The sequence below is a fragment of the Lycium barbarum genome, chromosome 9 (genome assembly GCF_019175385.1).
Source record: "Lycium barbarum isolate Lr01 chromosome 9, ASM1917538v2, whole genome shotgun sequence".
NCBI lineage: Eukaryota > Viridiplantae > Streptophyta > Magnoliopsida > Solanales > Solanaceae > Lycium > Lycium barbarum.
Window position 1 is genome coordinate 63199993 of NC_083345.1, and position 24592 is coordinate 63224584.

The following is a 24592-nucleotide window of genomic DNA, read 5'->3' on the forward strand; positions in this document are numbered from 1 at the left end:
CGCACATGTGTTGGACCATTTAAAATTGGCCACAACATGTGTGGGACCAATTCAAAGTCACACGGCCAAAGGGCCTTGTTTTGCATGATTTCCAACTTCCAAGTTTGTGACTTTTGGTCCCAACTTTTCCTAAGTTTTTCATGCCAACAATTTCATGTACAACTTATGACTCAAAATAAGATCGAAGGTCAAAAGTCCCGACTTCATTTCCCGGAATGGTCTTGGCCCTAACTTATCATAGTTAATCCGGATTGTCCCAATGTATAAAATACGGGACATAACACTTACATACCTGCTCCGCGTCCTATTAGCTACGCTTAATTGTCCAAGCTTGCTAGTCTACATTCAAAAGAATCGACAAAATTATTAAACTCATTGTCATACACTTGCCTTAGCTTCTCAAATGAATTCATTTATATTCTACCGAAATTTCGGCAGCATTTCCCCTGTAAATACACCATCCCCGAGAATCTAACTCGGCCAATTTTATCAACAACAATCCGAGAATTCAACTCGGCCAAAATATCAACAACGATACCAACAATTATTCTAACAATATTCACAATCGGTTCAAAACGCATATTAACATTAGCAACTTCTTTCTACACAATCCGACGGCATTCCATGTATATTCAATTCAACCACATGAAATCAAACCAATACCAATGATCTCACATTTAAGTACTTGCCCAAGAACTTACTAGCAAAATTCAAGAATACTTCAAACAATTCACATAATATTCCTAACAACCCAATCAACATATTTCCTTCTTTCAAATTCAAACACAACAACCCACTTACAATCTTCCAACCACATGTCTCATATCCAAATTCAGGAATTACACCAACAATTCATATACTAACAACATTGTCTTCCATAATTATAAGAAGACTATATTCAAATCACATTAACTTCTAAAGCAACCCTCCAATTATTACAACTTCACTAGAGTCATTAAACTTTCGCTTTCATCATTGAATTCCTTACAACAACAACCAAAATACTAGATAAAATTAGTTCATCATGTCCTTACAACACAACACACACACCCGGCCGAACATGGCATATACACGGCCAAACACCAACACACTAGATTCATGGTTTTCATTCATTTTACATCATGGAATTCACAACGCAACAATCAAATTACTAAATAAAATCAATTCATCACATCTACACCATACCACTTCCATTCGCCCATAATACTACATCCATATTTTCATGAACTTTACCCATTTCTACATACTACAACCATTCACAAATCATCAATAACACATGAAAAGAAGATTAAACACATACCTTCCTCCACATATCTCTTTACTCGGCTATGGTGTGTATTGCAGCAATGAATGGTTTGCTTGCTTCAACAACCACTCCATGTTGTTAAGGACGTTCCAATTGGTAGAAAAGCTAGAAGAAAATAATTTTTCTTGGTCAATTTTCCATGGCTCAATTTTTGGAGCCATGGCCGAATACTACTATGTCTCCTCTCTTCTTGAAACATCCTCATGTTTCTTGAAATAAAGAGAAGATGAATAATAATCAATGGGCCATATTTCATTATACACACTTAGCATCCATTTGGGCTTTGGCCCAATTAGTTTGGACGGCCATATGGCCCTTTAGTTAAGCCCAACTTTTTTTTTGTATGTTTTGTAATTCATGGAAAATTATTCTCCAAATTCCAAATTTTCCCTTAGCCTCCCTCCATATTTCTATGAGTCGTCTTGCAAATTTCCCTTTTTACCCCTAGCCTTTCTTAATATTTCCACATCAAAAAATTTCCGAACCAACATATATGTTAAACAAGATAAAAAATATTGCCTTGCTCTTAGCTTCCCGCAATTATCTTGAATTATCCGAATGTACAAAATGCGGGATATAACATCCTCCCCCCCCCCCCCCTTTAGATCATTCGTCCTCGAATGTTCAACTGATCTTATGGGGTCTTGTAACACTTCGGGAGGGTCCTTCTTATGGTTGTCCTTCCCTTCATGCTCATTCTTTATCTTTTCACCCTATTTTCTTTATAATCGACTTCTCGGTCTTTATATCAGTCCTTATTCTGTGTCATAGGTTTTCTAATCAGCTGCGCCAACTCATTATCCTTGTCTTTCCCAGATCATCTCTTTTCTGTTATTGTTTTGTCACCACTCCTTGACAGAAGCCATGTCTTTAGTACGAAATCTTCACTTGACAATCCAATATGGTCACGGTTTGTTCTTTGCTCTTATTTTTCTACTTTCATCCTTAACCTTCCTTAGGTTTCTTCCTCCTCGAACACCTTGCTTCTTTTGCCATTTGTGGCATCGACTCTGAAATTCGTGAAATTTTTACTTTAAGCGCGCAAATCCGTTCTATTCTTAAGTCATCCTTTTAGAAAAACATTTCCATGTCTGAGGCAACCACATTAATATAGCTGCACATTTTATTCCTTTTCACGTGCCTATCTTTGAATTTTTACCCAAGTAATCTCGTAGTTTGCCGGTAATTTCTCTCGGGGCTTTACTCACTAAGGTTTCTTACCTTTCACCTTTTCCGACATTTTAATCTTATTGGCTTCTACTTACTCACACTCTTTCTTTTCCAAATATCGTTGTATTAGAACATTTCCAATCTTGACCTGTAGTGAGTATAGCATTATTTTAGCTCGCAACGCTTGTTCCGTTTATTTTTGTTGTCACTTGAACTACGGTACCCTTACTTGTTTGAGGCCTTCCATACCGTAGCTTCGGTTGCTGAGACTCACATGTCCACCGATACAATCACATATGAGATATCATGCGCATTCATATATATATAATTACTATCAACTAGTCCACAAAATACTTCCAAACGCTATTCAAGCCTATCCTAATTCCAGAGTTGTGATGCACTCTCTTTCTCTTCACCGATCTAGTCCGTCTCGTCCTACGCGACCTCTCATGGTCTCCAACCATCCCGCACACTCTAGTTACCCTAAGGATACTCTAGCTTCTCATTTGCCTCTTATGTCTCAATTTATAGAAATTTTAGTTCACTTCCCAGGGGGGTCACCCATCCTAAGATTTCTCCCACCTTAGCACGCTTAACCTCGAAACTTTGATGAAATCCGGTGCATTAATGCTAATATAATCGCGTCCACTTCCTCGCACGATCTTTATTACATGATGGGGAGCAAGTCGTAGTCTTACGGATTCCGAGACATTTTCATAACACGTCCTTCCCTTTACAATTACAATTTTACCCCTCTTAACCCTCAATATTCGCCTTTTACTTATGTGCGTAACTACCTTTCGTCCTAGATTCCCAAATTCCCGATGGTAGCAAATATACCTTCTTTGCCGTTACTTATGAATACTTCGGGTATCAGCCTGTTCGGATTTTCACTCACCATCCTTACATAATAATTTACAGCAAAACTGATTGTTGACTTTCTCTGAATCCTTAAGCAGACCTTGTTCTTAATAAACCTCGAATATTATCCAATTTAATCCTCCAGACTGTTAATCGTCTTTCCCGCAATGTTTCTTCATGCCATGCCAAATCCATAACTCCTCTAAACAGCACATCTCACTTATCGTCTGATTACGATATTCCCTTTCCACGCCTCCTCCTATTAGACGTATTTAACTAGACGACCTGGTTGTGAACAATTCTGGCAGAATCTCCTTTACCATTCCTACTATTCAAAATCTGCACGCAGCAAGTACCAATAATGCCTCATAGGGGATACAGACATACGACATATTCCAGCCACCCAGAGCTTCCAATTTTAGGTAACAGAACAAAATATCAAGGCTCACTTCTATAACTTTCCATATCATCACTTACCTCCTTCCGTCGTATGTAAGGCTAATATAAAGAATTTCATTCTACAATAACTTGGCTCTATCGCACGATCTAAGACAGAAAGAAGGTCAACAATCCCTAGATGCCCCGCAGCCTCCTATTTATAAATGTGGCCGGCTTCACACCCATAAATAGGACTCTATTGGACACGACTTTGCAGACAACCCCTAGGACGACCTGCTCTGATACCACTTTGTCACACCCCGATCTTACTAGGGTGTGATGGGCACCCGACCACATATTTGGAGCCGAGCGAACCCGCTGACTCATATTACATACATACTCTTTTGGACTTTCAAATCAAATAAGCATAAAACTAATAGTAAGGCTTTCAGAAACTTTCTTTTCATCTTTCTCAAATCAGATAAATCTGTAATCATGTGGGGTTTATCACATAAAACGAAATGACATATCGGCTGATGGAGCCGCTTACAGAACTGACAGCCAATACCCACGACTCTGTCTGCAAAGTCTCTAACATTAATCAGACATCATAGCACATATACTCTGACTCGGCAGCACTCCAGGAACAAGTGGAGCTTGCCAACTTCGCTGGAGCATCTTATATAATGGCTTCTACTCATCTGGGTATACCTGCGCGGCATGAAACGCAGCCCCCGAAGAGAGGGGGTCAGTACGAGCAATGTACTGAGTATGTAAGGTATGAAAAGTAACATAGTAAGAGATGTAATTATGAATAATAACAGAATGGAGATATAGAGCATATCATGGGATAAAAGAGTAACCTGTACATCTGAGTGCCTTTTAGGCGAGTACCATGCATGCTTAGTGCTGCGGAACGTGCAGCCCGATCCATATATATATACATATCATATTTTACTTTCTTTGAAAACATTTCTTTTGCATATATATGTAAAATAGAACATATCATATTGCCGAGGCGTCGGCTCTGATCCATTTAGCCACATATATCCCACGTCCGGGACGATATTAACCGATGTGGGATTCGCCTAAACCAATGTGGGATTTGCCTAAACCAATGTGGGATTCACCTAAGGCAAGCCTAACACTCACCCCTCTTTGGGACTCAGCGTTCTTGCTGAGGTTTGCCCCACCACTGGGTTTGCCCCACCATTGGGTTTGCCCCACCACCGGCTCTGATACCAACTGATCAGGTGGATATGCGTCTATAGCGCCTCACCTTTTCCCTTACCCCATATACATATACATATATCATGTTCACGTATCATATACATATATCATATGCATACATCATGTAAGCGGCATGCAGGAGAGCCCAAAGAATGTTATGTCTCTATCGGAGTGACGTAAGGTCGGTAACCTCCGCAAATATTATGGAAGACTCGATAGACAAGTATACTTACCGACACCTGAAGGCTCATAAACAAATTTCGGGTCAATTCGATTTAGTATGAAAAAGTTATGAGCGTTTGAAGTACAGAACCTTTTACGAACGTTTCAGAAGCCATTTTTGGAAAATCAACGCAATAATCATCTTAGGACCTTTCGAATATCGTTATGGATCAAATCAGATAGAGCTTTTGGAACCATATATACGTATCAAAAATATATCGAAGACTCAATGGAATAATCAAATGTACTATCATTTGAAAATCAAAACTTTAGTCATATCAATTATCTTTTGAATGCCATTCGGAAACATATCAAATAGATCTTTGGACATCATAGATACGTATCAAAACCATATGAAACAGCTTATGGAAATCAAGAACGTTAGCCATCCTAGTGGCTTTAAGAATGGGAGTTTCTTTGAAATCATACATATACTTTGTCACGTTAGTTTCACAAAGATCATGCCAAAAGAAAGAAAGGGTAAGCCTTACATACCTGCTCCGCATCCTATTAGCTACGCTTAATTGTCCAAGCTTGCTAATCTACATTCAAAAGAATCGACAAAATCATTAGACTCATTGTCATACACTTGCCTTAGCTTCTCAAATGAATTCATTTATATTCTACCGAAATTTCGGCAACATTTCCCCTGTAAATACACCATCCCCGAGAATCTAACTAGGCCAAATTTATCAACAACAATCCGAGAATTCAACTCGGCCAAAATATCAACGACGATACCAACAATTATTCTAACAATATTCACAATCGGTTCAAAACGCATATTGACATTAGCAACTTCTTTCTACACAATCTGACGGCATTCCATGTATATTCAATTCAACCACATGAAATCAAACCAATACCAATGATCTCACATTTAAGTACTTGCCCAAGACCTTACTAGCAAAATTCAAGAATACTTCAAACAATTCACATAATATTCCTAACAACCCAATCAACATATTTCCTTCTTTCAAATTCAAACACAACAACCCACTTACAATCTTCCAACCACATGTCTCATATCCAAATTCATGAATTACACCAACAATTCATATACTAACAACATTGTCTTCCATAATTATAAGAAGACTATATTCAAATCACATTAACTTCTAAAGCCACCCTCCAATTACTACAACTTCACTAGAGTCATTAAACTTTCGCTTTCATCATAGAATTCCTTACAACAACAATCAAAATACTAGATAAAATTAGTTTATCATCTCCCTACAACACAACACACACACACGGCCAAACACCAACACATTAGATTCATGGTTTTCATTCATTTTACATCATGGAATTCACAATGCAACAATCAAATTACTAAATAAAATCAATTCATCACATCTACACCATACCACTTCCATTCGGCCACGATACTACATCCATATTTTCATGAACTTTACCCATTTCTACTGTTACACCTCGGAAATTTATCTGTACTTGTATGATGAGTGGAATGATGAAAAGTTTTAGTGTATGATGTTTTGTTAAGTAGGGAATGGCTAATTAAGGATTTTTGGAATAAGAAAGTCGCGGAAAATTTTCTGTCCAGTGGTCGTATATGGCACTATACGGCCCGTAAAGTGATTTACGGACCGTATAGTGCAATCGTCTTCCATCAACCAAAAATTCTACGTTTCTGCCAAGTGTTGAATATGGTTAAATACGACCCAGTGTACGGCCCGTAAACTGGTTTACGGACCGTAACCCAGGTCGTAAACTGCCATGTTCCTCAGCCAAAACTTTTTGTCTTTGAAATGATTAAATACGGCCATGGAGGACAGACCGTAAATCAAAATACGGTCCGTATATGGTGGTTTACGACCACTGTTCATCCCGATAAGAATTCATTAAAGATCAAATTTTGGGATTATTAAGAGGGACTTAAGCCCATTTCACGTCATTTTTCATCCAAACACTTCAAGAAAACTCTAGAGTGTTCCTCAACACTTCAACTCTAAGAATATCAAGAAAATCCAAGGAAACTTAAGATTATCAACACCAAATTCAGGGAATCAAGTGTAAGAACACAACAAAGGATCATTTAAGTGAAGAAATTTCAAAGAAGGTGGAACTAGGGTTTTGGTTAATTGAAGTATTTCCATTTAAGGATTGTTCAACCATCATCCAAGGTAATTTTCATGATTATTCCATGTTGTTTGAAGTATTGGAAAGCTTAGACGCTTGAAATGTAGGAGAACATAGAAATGGGTCATTATTGAGTGAATAGTGACATAAATGAATGATAGTGGAATTGAACTATGACTATTGAAGCGTTGTGAGTACAAATACGTTATAAATGATGTTTATATCATGAAACAAGCATTAAATGCATGAGAACGCAAGGATGAGCTAGAAGTAGAAATAAGGGAAAATTAGAGGAAAATGGTGGATTTTGCCAAATGCACGTAAGTGACGGTTGTCGATTATGATATTGCGAATAATATTATGAATATTGGGAGTTGATATAGAACGTGATAAAAGTAGTATGAACAAAGGAGATGCTGCCCAACTTCCCCTAGAATTAGCGACGCGTTCTTATAGTTAGTTTACTAATGTTGATCCGAATTCTCTTAAGAAGGTAACGACGTGAAATCGACGGAGAACAAGTGAGCGATATCTTAGCTAAACGACCAAGGTATGTGAGGCTAGTCCTTCTTTCTAATGGCATGAATCTTTTAGCTTGAATCTCTATTCCTTTCATGAGTTCTTACATTCTAAGAAGTTAAAAGCTTATACCTATGAATGTCTATATGAGATAAGTTATACGATATGATGACACTAGAATGATGATGATGTTATTCCTTGCCTACACTCGCCTTATGTACTAGTCCTTTCAAGGTGATGCAGAATGTCCATAATGGTTTCATAATATAATCGGGGGATCACGACCTTACGTCGCCCCGATAGAGTAAAGTTGATCATGAGCCTTATACACGCATTATGATAAGTATTTTATGATAAGCATATTACTATGAGTATTTACGTTAAGCATTTCATGATTGCATTCACACCGGGCCTAGTTGGCCGGGCAGACACCGCTTCGGCGGGTGGCGATATGGATACACCACAACCTATGGGCGTGGGCAGACACCACTAGTAGGCGGCATGAGATGGTACCCCGGACGCGGGCTAATATTATTGATTATCACACCGTTCCGACATGGACGAGCAGCTTGCATATGATGCATACATGTTATGATGATGAGTATGAGAAAGATAGCATGCATTACTTCATTTATGGTTATCATTCAGATCCAGATGTCTCATGTTGATGTTATCCCCATATTATTGATGTCTCCTTTCATTATGTATGCCTCTCATACTCGGTACAATATTCGTACTGACGTCCTTTCTTCGGACGCTGTGTTTATGCCCACAGGTAGACAGGGAGGAGAGCTTGGCCCAGGTCCTCAGTAGCTGTCAGCTGATAGATAGCACTCCATTGTTCGGAGGTGCTTATGGCTATTCTTTTGATGTACATTCATATATGCATATTTTGGGCATGACGGAGTCTTGTTCCGTCTATGTATTCATTATGTTAATAGAGGATCGTAGATACGCAGTGTGGGTTAGATGGTCTCACAAGATGTTTTCATATGTATGTATATTATTTTGATGGCCGAGAGGCAAATGTATATAAAGTATTTATGTTTTGATTAAATGTGATTTTTCTACAATTGGTATGTAAAATTGATAAAAGAGTATTAAATGAGCAAGATAAGTATTAGAGTGAGCGGTGCTCGGTAACTAGCCCCGGGTACCCGTCGCGGCTCCTAGCTGGATCGTGACAGAAGTGGTATCAGAGCAGTTCGCCCTAGGAAGTGTCTACGAGCCATGTCTATGAGAGTCTTGTTTATGGTGTGTTGCGCGCCACGCTAATAAACAAGAGGCTACAGGGCATTTAGGAAATTGACCATCCTTCTTCTCATGAAATCGTGCGATAGAGCCATGTCTAGGATTATGTTCTTCCTAAAAGTGCGTTATGGTTTCAGAAAAATGCCGCCGAAAGGAAAAGCTACAGCTGCCCAGAAAGGCAAAGCTACGACGAAGAAGCGAGCAGAAAGGGAGCCTCCGGCGGAGGTAGAGGAAAGTGAATTGCAAAGTGAGGCCGCGCCCAATGTAGAAGAGCAGGGAGGAGCCTCAGCTTCGATTCCTCCACCGGGTGCTTCGGGTCAACAAGTGTCCAAGGCCATACATTTATTGACACAGTTGGTTGCCGCTCAGGCACAACGACAGAATGCGGGCCCAAGTGATCGTTCGGCTAGTACAAGAGCCCGTGATTTCCTTACTCTAAACCCTCCAGAATTTTTCGGGTCGAAGTCGGATGAGGACCCACAAGGTTTTATCGATGAGATGTTGCGGACGCTGAAACTTATGCATGCTTCTGAGACCGAATCCATGGAGTTGGCCTCATATAGACTTCGCGACGTGGCAGTACTATGGTATAAGAATTGGGTGATAACAAGAGGAGAGAATGCACCACCTCCCATGTGGCAAGAGTTTGTAGATGCCTTTATTCGTCACTACTTGCCACCTGAAGTCCGCCGAGCTAGAGCGGACAGGTTCTTGAATTTGAAACAGGGAAGCATGAGTGCCCGAGAGTATAGTATGCAATTTAACTCATTGGCCCGGTATGATCCGACTATGGTGGCTGACATGGGAGACCGAGTATATAGATTTGTGAGTGGTTTAGGGCCACACTTGTTCAGAGAATGTCTGACAGCCTCTTTGCAAGACGGGATGGATATTTCCCAGATACAGGCCCATGCTCAGAACCTCGAGGAACGACAACGACAGCAGAGAAGTGATCGTGATAGTGACAGAAGACAAAGTAAGAGGGCTAGATGTTATATCCCGTATTTTTGAACGTCGGATTATTTGCTGGGGTGGGGCCCACACACCAAGATTTTTTTTTGGAACATCTGAAAAGACATATGAATCACATATGTAAAGTTAAACACAACTCATGAAGTACTCTTGGGCCAAATCAAAGTGGAAGCCCTCCAAACGAATATTTTTAAGAAAACGTTTTCGGGTGACCTGACTTTGAGGGGCAACAACGGTATTATAAGTTTGGCATTTGGAAAGATACCATGAAATCGAAGTTGTAGATAATTGAATTAGCTTTCTATCCATAGGTCGTGGGTTCCTAGGTGATGTCGGTACAAGGAGATATGAACGTTTTAAGGTCGAAAGGTCAGTGGGCTAGGCCCAACTCGGGATCAACCGAGTTGACCCAAAAAAATAAAATGAAAATTTAGGCCCAATGTTTAAGGGGTGGCCGGCCAAGTGAGGCCCAACCCATGGTTTTAATGAATATTTCCATGTGCTAATTAATTATAAATGGTCACTATCTAATAGAAGTTTCAAGAAACAAAGAAAGAAGAGAAAGAAGAAAAACCAAGAGCAAACATAAGAGCCATTTCGGGTTGGCCATAGAAAAATCACCCTAAAAAAAATCTTGACTCTAAAATTATTTTCTTGTTGAATTCCTACTAATTCAAGGTCCCTCTACAACTTGGTGTAGTTGTTTTGGAAGATTGAGCATTAGTTTCATCAATCTCACACTTTGGACAAGTGAAGAAGATTGGAGAAAAAGGTAGGAATTCATACCTTTTTATTATGTTATGAAGGTTTGTTTGTGTTGTAGTATATGGAAATGAGTAGAAACTATGGAAATATGGAAGTTTACAAAGTGTATATATATATATATATATATATATATATATATATATATATATATATATATATATATGTAGCCGTGAGTGTATGTATGTTGTATACATATATGAGTTGAATTTTATGTTGTATTCTAGTTGTGGTTATGGTGAAAATTATATTGGGAATGAAAGTTGAATGAATTTTGGTTGAAGTTGGAATGTAGAAGATTATGTCACTTTAGAATGATTTTGTGATATTATGGAAATGAAGTTGTTAAGATGTGAATTATGATTATGGTTGATGAAATTGGAAGATGGAAATATGTTATGGATATGTAGGTTGAATATTAGAAGTTTTGGATGAATTATGACTTTGGTGGAAAGTTTGTATATTTTGTATATCTTGTGACTATTTTGTGGAAATGATATGAAATGCTTCCAAATTATATTGTGATAATCTAGATTAATAATGAATATGAAAACATTGAGATTGTTTTGGAAATGGGAAGTCGAAATGAAAGTTCTTGCATTATGTCAGAAAGAAGACTAGTTGTGTTATATTGTGTCCTATATTGATTGTTGTCGTTGTTGGTGTTGTTGTTGGGTTGTTGTTGATTGTTTTGGCCGAGTTAAATTCTCGGGGATGCTATATGTATAGGGGAGATGCTGCCCAAATTTCTGTAGGCAATTATGAATAAAGATTGAATACTTAAAGATTGAAAATTGAGAATTGGTAAATGTGACCAATTGCAGATTTTGGGCGAAACGGGAATTGAATTTGGAAAGGCGTAAAGAGCATATAAGGTATGTAAAGCTATCCCGATTCTTCTTTTGGCATGTCCTAGGTGTACTAGGATCGGATTTGAGCCCCGAAATATATTCTGTCCATCGGAATCCGCGTTTGAAATTGTCACTTTTTCATTCAATAGAATTGAACCTTTTAGGTATGCTTTGTTGGAAGAATTAGGCAAACTTTCACAAATTGTTTAGAAAGTTATGAAATGTCCCTAGTACCTCTATAGGTGACCCCACAAGCTTAAAATACGTAATTTGAGCCCACCGCTTCGTTTGTCCCGAGGTGGGCCCACTATTTCCGATTTTACCCCTTTTGTATTTATGACTTGTCTTCGAGCTACTTTAAAGGGAATGTCTTAACTACTCCTCTAACTATTTTCTAAAGAATTGTTTTAAATACTCCGTTAAGTCTTATAAACTGTTTTGGATCTTGGAAACGATCTCAGAAAGATTATGCCTCCGTAACCCATTATGACATCCGAAGTTTACTTACTATGATTCCGTCCGATTTCATTGTTTTGACTTGTCACTCGATATGCCTCATGGAGTCTCTAGAAGCATACATGGTATTTTATTGCATTTAGTTTCTCATTACTCCATTCGTGGATGCCTCAATGTTTCCCACACTGAGCCTGGGCCAGGATATGTTCTCAAGCGTCTTCCACTGCATTGTTCGCCGTGTCTCGATGTGAGGGGGCAGGTATATATGTACATGGGTTGTGGAGTATGCTGTGCCATGTACACTATTCTGACATGATATGATATGATCTGATATGGCCATTTGATATGTTATGCTATGTTACGGGGTTATTCCCCTTTTCTGATCCTTATGTGTTGTGGCACCAGCATCGGGGGGTGGCCAAGTTCTGTCTGCCGAGTCCCTTGGCAGGGGCCGTATATGATATGGCATATGTTTCTGTACACACTCTTCATGTTTTGAAAATATGCATTTGATACTCTGGACATCACACTCACTTTTCTGTACGTTCTGTTTCGGTTATGATTTTGTCCCGTAGTAGGACCAGGTATGACATACGTTTTCTGCAAATACTATTTATGCTTTATGATCAGCATCTTTGCTAATCTGGATATTCCGTTCATTTTCTGTATCTTCTTCTTCGATTATGACTTTGTTTACTACGTTCCATGCTTTACATACTCAGTACATATTTCGTATTGACCCCCTTTCTTCGGGGGCTGCGTTTTCATGCCGCGCAGGTACAGACTACAGATTTGTTGATCCGCATGTTTAGGACTATATTCTGCCATCTTGGAGTGCTCTATTGTTCGGAGCCTATGTTTGGTACAGTCCTTGCTATGGTACATTTGTATGTTTTTCAGGGGTATGACGGGGCCCTGTCCCGTCTTATGATTCTGATGTGTTCTGTAGAGGTCTGTAGACATACATGTGGGTTCTGCATATGATTTGGGTTGGTATGATCTGTGACAGCCTGATCGGCTTCCTTGTGCTTTATCCGTTAATCTGTGATAATTAATAACGCCAATTGACTTTTACATTTAAATATTCTGCTTATATGCTGGTTTGGGTTATTGGGTACGTTCAGGTGTCCAGCACGGACACTAGTCGCGGCCTACGGGGTTGGGTCGTGACACTAGATCTATGGGGGAGAGCAGTGAGTACCGAGGGGGACCGAGACAGATGCATTCTAGGCACTCAGGTCAGTCAATGACTAGTGCACCTCCCAGATTCTCAGATAGGAGGGTTGATCGTTCTTTTCAGTCAGGCCAGGGGCAGAGTTCGAGGGCCTCAGATTCGCAGTCTAGGGGAGACTTTAGCCAGAGGAGACCTCCAGTACCGCGGTGTAGCCAGAGCGATAAATTGCATTCCAGACAATGTCGTCTGGGTTCGGATGCTTGCTACGCCTGCGGGCAGGTTGGTCACATGATGAGAGATTGCCCTTCAGCGAGAGATAGAGCGGGGACTCAGCCCACAGGTTCAGCAGCGGGTTCTTCGTCAGCTCGCCCGACAGCACAGACTCCTCAGACTACAGCAGGCAGAGGCAGAGGTAGAGGGGGAGCATCCACTTCAGGTGCTGTTCAGCCCCGTGTATATGCCTTAGCTGGGCGACAGGATCTTGAGTCTTCCCCAGACGTTGTCACAGGTACCTTGACTATATTTTCCCGTGACGTATATGCTCTCATTGATCCGGGTTCTACCTTCTCATATATTACTCCGTATATCGCTGATTGTGTTGGGGTGAGACCTGAGCCAATTAAACCTTTCGAGGTATTCACTCCGGTTGGTGATCCTGTAATAGCAAGGCAAGTATATAAGAACTGTGTAGTCATTATATGTGATCGTCAGACAAGGGCTGATTTGATTGAACTTGAGATGATAGATTTTGACGTAATTATGGGTATGGACTGGTTGGCATCGTGCTATGCTAATGTTTGTTGCCGGACAAAGGTAGTTTGATTCCAATTCCCGGGAGAGCCCGTACTTGAGTGGAAGGGTAATACAGTTTCCCCAAAGGGTAGGTTTATTTCCTACCTTAAGGCGAGAAAGATGATAGCCAAAGGTTATATTTGTCATCTAGTTCGGGTTCATGACACGGAAGCGGAAGTGCCAACTTTCCAGTCTGTCCCGATAGTGAATGAATTCCCAGATGTGTTTCCCGACGAGTTACCAGGCCTTCTTCCAGAAAGGGAAATCGACTTTGCTATTGATTTATTACCAAACACCGAGCCTATTTCTATTCCTCCGTATCGAATGGCTCCAGCAGAACTGAAAGAGCTAAAAGCACAGCTAAAAGATTTACTGGAGAAGGGGTTTATAAGGCCTAGTTCTTCGCCGTGGGGAGCACCAGTCCTGTTCGTAAAGAAGAAAAACGGATCTCTACGAATGTGCGTCGACTACAGGCAGTTGAACAAGGTGACAATAAAGAATAAATACCCTCTTCCCAGAATCGACGATTTGTTTGATCAATTACAGGGCGCTAAATGGTTCTCCAAGATAAATTTGAGATCGGGTTATCATCAGGTGAGAATTAGGGGAGCAGATATTCCCAAGACTGCCTTCAGGACAAGATATGGTCACTACGAGTTTCGAGTAATGTCGTTCGGGTTGACAAATGCCCCGGCGGTGTTTATGAATTTAATGAACAATGTGTTCAGGCCATTCTTGGACCTCTTCGTGATAGTATTTATCGACGATATCCTGGTATATTCTCGCACAGAATCAGAACATGCATATCATCTAAGGATTGTTCTTGGCGTTCTTCGAGATCGAGAATTGTATGCAAAGTTTTCAAAATGCGAGTTTTGGCTTAATTCTGTTGCATTCCTGGGTCATGTTATTTCAGATGATGGTATCCGAGTCGACACTCAGAAAATAGAAGCTGTGAAGACTTGGCCAAGACCTACGACGCCTACAGAAGTTCGTAGTTTCCTTGGGTTAGCAGGATATTATAGAAGATTTATAGAGGGCTTCTCATCTATTTCAGTCCCATTGACAAAGTTAACCCAGAAGTCGGTTAAATTCCAGTGGAGTGATGCCTGTGAGCGTAGCTTCCAAGAGTTGAAAAACAGGCTGACCTCAGCGCCAGTGCTAACACTTCCAGAAGGATCAGATGGCTATGTAGTATATTGTGACGCCTTCGGTGTGGGATTAGGATGTGTATTGATGCAGAATGGGAAAGTTATTGCGTATGCTTTGAGACAGTTGCGAAAACATGAACAGAATTATCTCACTCATAATCTTGAGCTAGCTGCGGTCATTCATGCATGGAAAATGTGGAGACACTACTTATATGGTGTACACGTGGACATCTATACGGATCACAAAAGCCTTCAATATATTTTCAAACAGAAGGAGTTGAACCTGCGGCAAAGGCGATGGTTAGAATTACTGAAGGTGTTACACCTCGGAAAAGTCCCCGTACATGTACAAGGAATAGAACGACAAGGGTATGAGTGTGGGGTGTTTTACTAAGCAAGGGGTGATGATTCGTGAATTTTTGGAAATGGAAAAGTTGTAGAATTTCATGCAGCCCAGTGGTCGTATAGTGATTTACGGCCCGTAAAGTGATTTACGGACCGTAAACCACCATCGTCCTCCAGCCTTTCAAATTCCAACTATCTGTTAAAGTGTGGGAATGCTTAAATACGACTTGGAATACGGCCCGTAAACTGGTTTACGGACGTAAACCTCGATCGTAAACTGCAATATTCTTCAGCCAACTTATCTGTTTTGGACATGCTTAAATACGACCAGGGAGGACGGCTCGTAAACCAGTTTACGGCTCGTAAACTGTGGTTTACGACCACTGTTCACCCCGACTGGAATTCATTAAAGATCAAAGTTTGAGTTATTAAAAGGGACCAAAGCCTCATTTTATTTCATTTTTTCATCCATACAACCTTCAAGAGCACTCTAGAAGCTCTCCAAATATTCATCCACAAAATTCAAGAGATCAAAGGGAAACCAAGATCATCAACATCTAATTCATGAAAGCAAGTGCATGAGGCTCTATTGGAAGTCATCTTCTTCAAGAAATCTCAAAAGGGTTGAAATAGGGTTTTGGTATAAAAAGAGTATTGTTGCTCAAGGCTTGTTCCACCATCATCCAAGGTATGTTTCATGACTATACCATATGGTTCAAGGTATTGGAAGGCTTAGATACTTGAAATGTATAAGAACATAGAAAATGGGCCTTGCATGGGTGAATAGTGGCACAATTGAATAGTAGTTGAATGGAGTCATGAAGTTGATAAGCTACGGTTGTGAATATGTTATAAATAAAGTCCAGACCATGAAATAAGTATTATATACGAGAAAACGTGATAACGAGCTATAACCATGGATGTGGAGAAATTGGAGGAAAATGGTAGATTTTTCTCAAAGTGTATAAGTGATGATTGTTGAAAGTAATATTGTGAGTGTCGTTACGAATGTATGAGAGTTGAAATGAAACATGGGAAAAATATTAGAAATGAAGGAAGTGCTGCCCGATCTTCCTTAGAAATAGTAGTCCGTTCTTATAATTATTTAGCTAACGACGACATGAATTCTCTTGAAGGTATATACGAGTGCATTAAGGGAGAACGAGCAAGCGATAAGAACTGTAAACGTCGAAGGTATGTGAGTCTATTCCCTTTCTTTCAAAGGCATGATCCCTAGCTTACGATTTCATAAATGCTCCCATCTTTTCCTTGCTATCAAAGGTTAAAAAGTCTAAGATTCCGAAGCATGATTTCCTTCTTGATATTCCGTAAATGTTTTCCAAAGTACTCCTATTTTCCAAAACCAAAGGTTGTAATTATGTGAGCGCTTATGATACCGACCGTGGATATTGTTTTCAATAACAATGATGATGTCAAGAGTGAAAATATTATTATGCTGACCATGATGAGAGCAAATCTTATGTTTAAAAGTTTCAAGTTTACGATTTCAATGACAATATGAGGATGTCGAGCTATTTACTGATTTCTCAATTTATTCATGGATGGTGACTTTATTTCTAAATCTTCCAAAGTATATGAATAAATGCCTTATGAAGATCATGATTATATTCTATGTTTTCTTTTAATGTTATTCTTCATTGATAGTCTCACCTTATAATAATTGTTCCTTCAAGGTGAGACAAAGCGACAATGCGACAATGATTACTCCATAACATAATCGGAGGCTTTCGACCTTACGTCACTCCGACGTACTTACATCTTTTCCTTGGGCTCTCATGCATGAAAAGTATATGGTATAAGTATATGATATGTATATGTATTCAGGGGATATGGGTAAGGTGAGGCGCTATAGACGCATAGCCACCTGGTCAGCTGGCATATGATGATTTTATCCCGGACGCGGGATATATGGGTTATGGATCGGGCCGTATGTTCCTTGTCACTAACTTATTATATTTATGGATCGAGTCGTACGTTCCTCGGCACTAACATATGATGATATATGGATTGGGCTGCGCTTTCCGCAGCAATTCACTACATGATGTTTTATGAGTATGCATGCATGGATCCGCCTTAAGAGGCAAGCAGTTATCGATTATCTCCTTGTACTTACTTTACTTTCTTATTCTTAATTTATTTCTTGATGTATGCCTTACATACTCAGTACAATGCTCGTACGGACATCCTCTTTCTTTCGATGCTGTGTTCATGCCCACAGGTAGACGGGAAAGCGGTCCAGACTGATAGGAGTCACTAGCCGAGCTGAAGAGCACTCCATCTTCCGGAGGTGCTAATTGGTTGTTCTTTTTGTGTATATATTTGTATGTCACTCAATAGAGGCTCGTAGATGCTCGATGTGGGTTGTGTGGTTCCACAACGTGGGTAGTACGCATGTGTATAAGTATATTGAAATATGTTTTTGTATCAACGCGTTATATGTTTGTAATGAAAAGCAAATCCTATTTTTAAAGTTAACCGGAAATAGATGAATGATTGTTAAATGGGTTAGGTAAATGATAGCACGAGCGGTGCTCGGTGGTTAGCCCCGGGTACCCGTCATGGCCCCTAGCCGGGTCGTGACAGAAGTGGTATCAGAGCAGTTCGTCCTAGGAAGTGTCTACGAGCCGTATCTAGTAGAGTCTTATTTATCGGTGTGTTGTGCACCACATCTATAAACAGGATGCTACCGGGCATTTAGGAAACATGACCATCTTTCGTCTTAATAGATCGTGCGATGGAGCTGTATTATAAGACTATCTCTCCCCTAACGGTGCGTTGTCTTTCAGCAAAACCGATGAAAGGAAAAGCTACGACGGCCCAGAAGGGCAAGATGGTGGTTGAAGAAGGGCTTGATCGAGAGCCGTCTACGGATATGGAGGAGGGAGAACCCCAGAATAACGTCCCACTTGGATTTTCACATACCCCGCCCACTTTTAAGGATCAGAGGGAAGCCTCGATCTTAGCTCCAGCACCCCCCGTTCCTTCGCAAGATACCGCGGGCCAAGAGATGAGACAGGCCATTCTTTTACTGACTCAATTGGTAGCCGCTCAGACTGTTACACCTCAGAAAATTTTCCGTTGGTACGCAAGTGGATGAACTAGTGATGAATGTGAGTGCACGATGTCTATGAGCAAGAAACGACGTTTGATGACCTTAGGCGAGATTTCGAAAGTATCCGATGTGAGACGAGGAAGTTGGCTAAGTTAAGATGAGATACAAGGTGAGCAATGCATGTGCATGGACGGGGGTGATTAAAATGAGAAGTCTAAGAAATATGGGAACTTGCAGAATTGCAACTGCCCAGTGGTCGTAAATCGCAAAATACGGACCGTAAATTGCAATACGGTCCGTAAACTAGCAGTCGTAAACTGCCATGCAAGGTTTCAACTTTCTGCCTAGTCAAGAAATGGTAAAACACGACCAGGTGGACGGACCGTAAAGTGATTTACGGCCCGTAAACCATGGTCGTAAACCACCATGAAGGCAGCCCAGCTTCTAGTTCTGGAAATGGTTAAATACGCGCATGGAGGACGAGCCGTATAGTGGAATACGGGCCGTAAACCACGATGGACGACCACTGTTCATCTCAGCACAGATTTCACAAGTCATTAAATAAAGGGAGCAGCACTTGTTTTATTTCATTACAACATTACACCACTTCTCTCTAAAACTTCTCTCTACATTTATTATATGAGTTTTCAAGGATTATAAGCCATCAATAACGTTAAGACAAGTGAATCAAGGATAAGGGAATCATCAAAGATCATCCAAGTCAAGAAATCCAAATGGAGAAAAAACTAGGGTTTTGCTCAAAGAGGAGTCTTATCAACCAAAGCTTGTTCCTACAACTTCTAAGGTAAGATTCATGATTTTTACATGATGTTTAAGGTATTGGAGAATTAAAATACATGGATTGTAGGAAATGTGGTCAACTAGGTCATGAATGGTGAATAGTGACATTTTGAGGAATAGTTTGAATTGAATTATGAATGTTGTTGTGTTACGACATGAATGTATTATAAATGGTACTAAGATCATGAACTCGACACTTTAGACGAATGGACGAAGTTGGCGGTCATGACCATAAATACGGGAGAATTAGAAGCAAATTGAGAAATCTAGATAATGTGGATGATGTGAATGACTAATGGCCATTGTTATGATATTAATGAAGGTATAGACGCTAGCATTGGAAGGAAACGTGCAAGTGTAGAATAGTCCGACGAAAAGGTATGTAAGGCTAACCCTTCTTTCATAAGGCATGATTCTTGGACAAACTTCTAATTCCTCTATATGACTATGTTGTATTCAAGTGATTGACACTCCGAGCTCATAAGCTCACGATCCTTAACATGTACTACGACTGTACTACGCCCCTCATATGAAGAGTAAGCCTAAGATATGGATGTAGCAATAATGACGAAGATAGTGATGACGATAATAATAATAATGATGCCAAAGGTGCCTACGGGCTATTATACTTATATGTGCCTATGAAGGGCTATAATGATACCCCGAGCTTATAACGCCGGGTAGGATATATGTATATGATTATGTATAAAGTATGTATACGATTACGTAACGCGCGCACACCTATGCAGATGGTACGGATAACCCTGAAGCCTTGGTAGGGCCAGGTAGAAACAACATTGAGCCTTGGTTGGCTAAGTACGTATGAAACACCGAACCTTATGGTCGGGCACGCTATGTATGTATATAAGTGTATGGCTATGTATATAATATGAATATGAATGTGAAAATACTATGTATACGAATACGAATAAGGACATGTATGCGAATATGAGCCCAAGTAGGGTACGAGTACTATTACGAAATACGCATGAGAAATGGAAAGTTCCTACGAAAGGCAGGTAAGTGCCATGATGATGATATTATTGTCTTCCCTCCTGTGCCACTTCATATATTGTCTATGATGCTTCTATATTGATGTTAATCACGCTTTACATACTTAGTACATTCTTCGTACTAACGTCCTTTTGTTTGTGGACGCTGCGTCATGCCCACAGGTGCACAGGGAGACAGACTTGATCCATAGCTGCCTATTTGGAGATTACATAGAGAGCTTCATTTCCTTCGGAGCCATATCTTTTGGGTACTCATTCTTTTGTGTATATAATTATGGGCATAGCGGGGTCCTGTCCCGCTAATGTGATATGTTATACTCTTAGAGGCTCGTAGATATGTGTGTGTGGGGGGGGGGGGGGGGTAGATGTGTTTGGCCTTGTTGGCCTATGTTTTGTATATCATTTTGTCGGCCACGTGGGCCCATGTACATTGATGTGGCATAAATGCCTACGATGATATAAATGGGTTGTTGTCCAGATGGGACTAGTTGACGAATGAATGGAAATGCATGTATAATTACGTGGCTCACCTAGATGTAAGTATCAGAGTAAGCTAAGAGGGTGCTCGGGTGGGTTAACACCGGGTGCTCGTCGCGGCCCCGAGTCGGGTCGTGACACATACACTTGCCTTAGCTTCTCAAATGAATTCATTTATATTCTACCGAAATTTCGGCATCATTTCCCCTGTAAATACACCATCCCCGAGAATCTAACTCGGCCAATTTTATCAACAACAATCCGAGAATTCAACTCGGCCAAAATATCAACAACGATACCAACAATTATTCTAACAATATTCACAATCGGTTCAAAACGCATATTAACATTAGCAACTTCTTTCTACACAATCCGACGGCATTCCATGTATATTCAATTCAACCACATGAAATCAAACCAATACCAATGATCTCACATTTAAGTACTTGCCCAAGACCTTACTAGCAAAATTCGAGAATACTTCAAACAATTCACATAATATTCCTAACAACCCAATCAACATATTTCCTTCTTTCAAATTCAAAAACAACAACCCACTTACAATCTTCCAACCACATGTCTCATATCCAAATTCATGAATTACACCAATAATTCATATACTAACAACATTGTCTTCCATAATTATAAGAAGACTATATTCAAATCACATTAACTTCTAAAGCAACCCTCCAATTATTACAACTTCACTAGAGTCATTAAAATTTCGCTTTCATCATAGAATTCCTTACAACAACAAGCAAAATACAAGATAAAATTAGTTCATCATCTCCCTACAACACAACACACACACACGGCCAAACATGGCATATACATGGCCAAACACCAACACACTAGATTCATGGTTTTCATTCATTTTACATCATGGAATTCACAATGCAACAATCAAATTACTAAATAAAATCAATTCATCACATCTACACCATACCACTTCCATTCGGCCACAATACTACATCCATATTTTCATGAACTTTACCCATTTCTACATACTACAACCCTTAACAAATCATCTATAACACATGAAAAGAACATTAAACACATACCTTCCTCCACATATCTCTTTACTCGGCTAGGGTGTATATTGCAACAATGAATGGTTTGCTTGCTTCAACAACCACTCCATGTTGTTAAGGACGTTCCAATTGGTAGAAAAGCTAGAAGAAAACAAATTTTCTTGGTCAATTTTCCATGGCTCAATTTTTGGAGCCATGGCCGAATACTACTATGTCTCCTATCTTCTTGAAACTTCCTCATGTTTCTTGAAATAAAGAGAAGATGAATAATAATCAATGGGCCATATTTCATTTATACACACTTAGCATCCATTTGGGCTTTGGCCCAATTAGTTTGGACAGCCACATGGCACTTTAGTTAACCCAACTTTTTTTTTGTTTGTTTTGTAATTCATGGAAAATTATTCTCCAAATTCCAAATTTTCCCTTAGCCTCCCTCCATATTTCTATGAGTCGTCATGCGAATTTCCCTTTTTACCCCTAGCCTTTCTTAATATTTCCACATCAAAAATTTTCATAACCAACATATCTGTTAAACAAGATCAAAAATATTGCCTTGCTCTTAGCTTCCCGAAATTATCTTGAATTATCCGAATGTACAAAATGCGGGATATAACATCTTCCCCCCTTTAGAAAATTCGAGGACGAATGTTAACTGATCTTATGGGGTCTTGTAACACTTTGGGAGGGTCCTTCTTATGGTTGTCCTTCTCTTCATGCTCATTCTTTATCTTTTCACCCTATTTTCTTTATAATCGACTTCTCGGTCTTTATATCAGTCCTCATTCTGCGTCATAGGTTTTCTAATCCGCTGCGCCAACTCATTATCCTTGTCTTTCCCAGATCATCTCTATTCTGTTATTGTTTTGTCACCACTCCTTGACAGAAGCCATGTCTTTAGTACGAAATCTTCACTTGACAATCCAATATGGTCACGGTTTGTTCTTTGCTCTTATTTTTCTACTTTCATCCTTAACCTTCCTTGGGTTTCTTCCTCCTCGAACACTTTGCTTCTTTTTCCATTTGTGACATCGACTCTGAAATTCGTGAAATTTTTACTTTAAGCGCGCAAATCCGTTCTATTCTTAAGTCATCCTTTCAGAAAAGCATTTCCATGTCCGAGGCAACCACATTAATATAGCTGCACATTTTATTCCTTTTCACGTGCCTATCTTTGAATTTTTACCCAAGTAATCTCGTACTTTGCCGGTAATTTCTCTCGGGGCTTTACTCACTAAGGTTTCTTACCTTTCACCTTTTCCGACATTTTAATCTCATTGTCTTCTACTTACTCACACTCTTTCTTTTCCAAATACCGTTGTATTAGAACATTTCCAATCTTGACCTGTAGTGAGCATAGCATTATTTTAGCTCGCAACGCTTGTTCCATTTATTTTTGTTGTCACTTGAACTCCGGTACCCTTACTCGTTTGATGCCTTCCATACCGTAGCTTCGGTTGCTGAGACTCACATGTCCACCGATACAATCACATATGAGATATCATACGCATTTATATATATATAATTACTATCAACTAGTCCACAAAACACTTCCAAACGCTATTGAAGCCTATCCTAATTCCAGAGTTGTGATGCACTATCTTTCTCTTCACCGATCTAGTCCGTCTCGTCCTACGCGACCTCTCATGGTCTCCAACCATCCCGCACACTCTAGTTCCCCTTAGGCTACTCTAGCTTCTCATTTGCCTCTTATGTTTCAATTTATAGAACTTTTAGTTCATTTCCCAGGGGGTCACCCATCCTAAGATTTCTCCCACCTTAGCACGCTTAACCTCGAAACTTTGATGAAATCCGGTGCATTAATGCTAATATAATCGCGTCCACTTCCTCGCACGATCTTTATTACATGATCTGGAGCAAGTCGAAGTCTTACGGCTTCCGAGACATTTTCATAACACGTCCTTCCCTTTACAATTACCATTTTACCCCTCTTAACCCTCAATATTCGGCTTTTACTTATGTGCATAACTACCTTTCGTCCTAGATTCCCAGATTCCCGATGGTAGCAAATATACCTTGTTTGCCGTTACTTATGAATACTTCGGGTATCAGCCTGTTCGGATTTCCACTCACCATCCTTACATAATAATTTATAGCAAAACTGATTGCCAACTTTCTCTGAATCCTTAAGCAGACCTTGTTCTTACTAAACCTCGAATATTATCCAATTTAATCCTCCAGACTGTTAATCGTCTTTCCCACAATTTTTCTTCATCCCCTGCCAAATCCATAACTCCTCTAAACAGCACATCTCACTTATCGTCTGATTACGATATTCCCTTTCCACGCCTCCTCCTATTAGACGTATTTAACTAGACGACCTGGTTGTGAACAATTCTGACAGAATCTCCTTTACCATTCCTACTATTCAAAATCTGCATGCAGCAAGTACCAAAAATGCCTCACAGGGGATACAGTCATACGACATATTTTAGCCACCCAGAGCTTCCAATTTCAGGTAACAGAACAAAATATCAAGGCTCACTTCTATAACATTCCATATCATAACTTACCTCATTCCGTCGTATGTAAGGCTTATATAAAGAATTTCATTCTCCTATGACTTGGCTCTATCGCACGATCTAAGACAGATTGAAGGTCAACAATCCCTACATGCCCCGCAGCCTCCTGTTTAT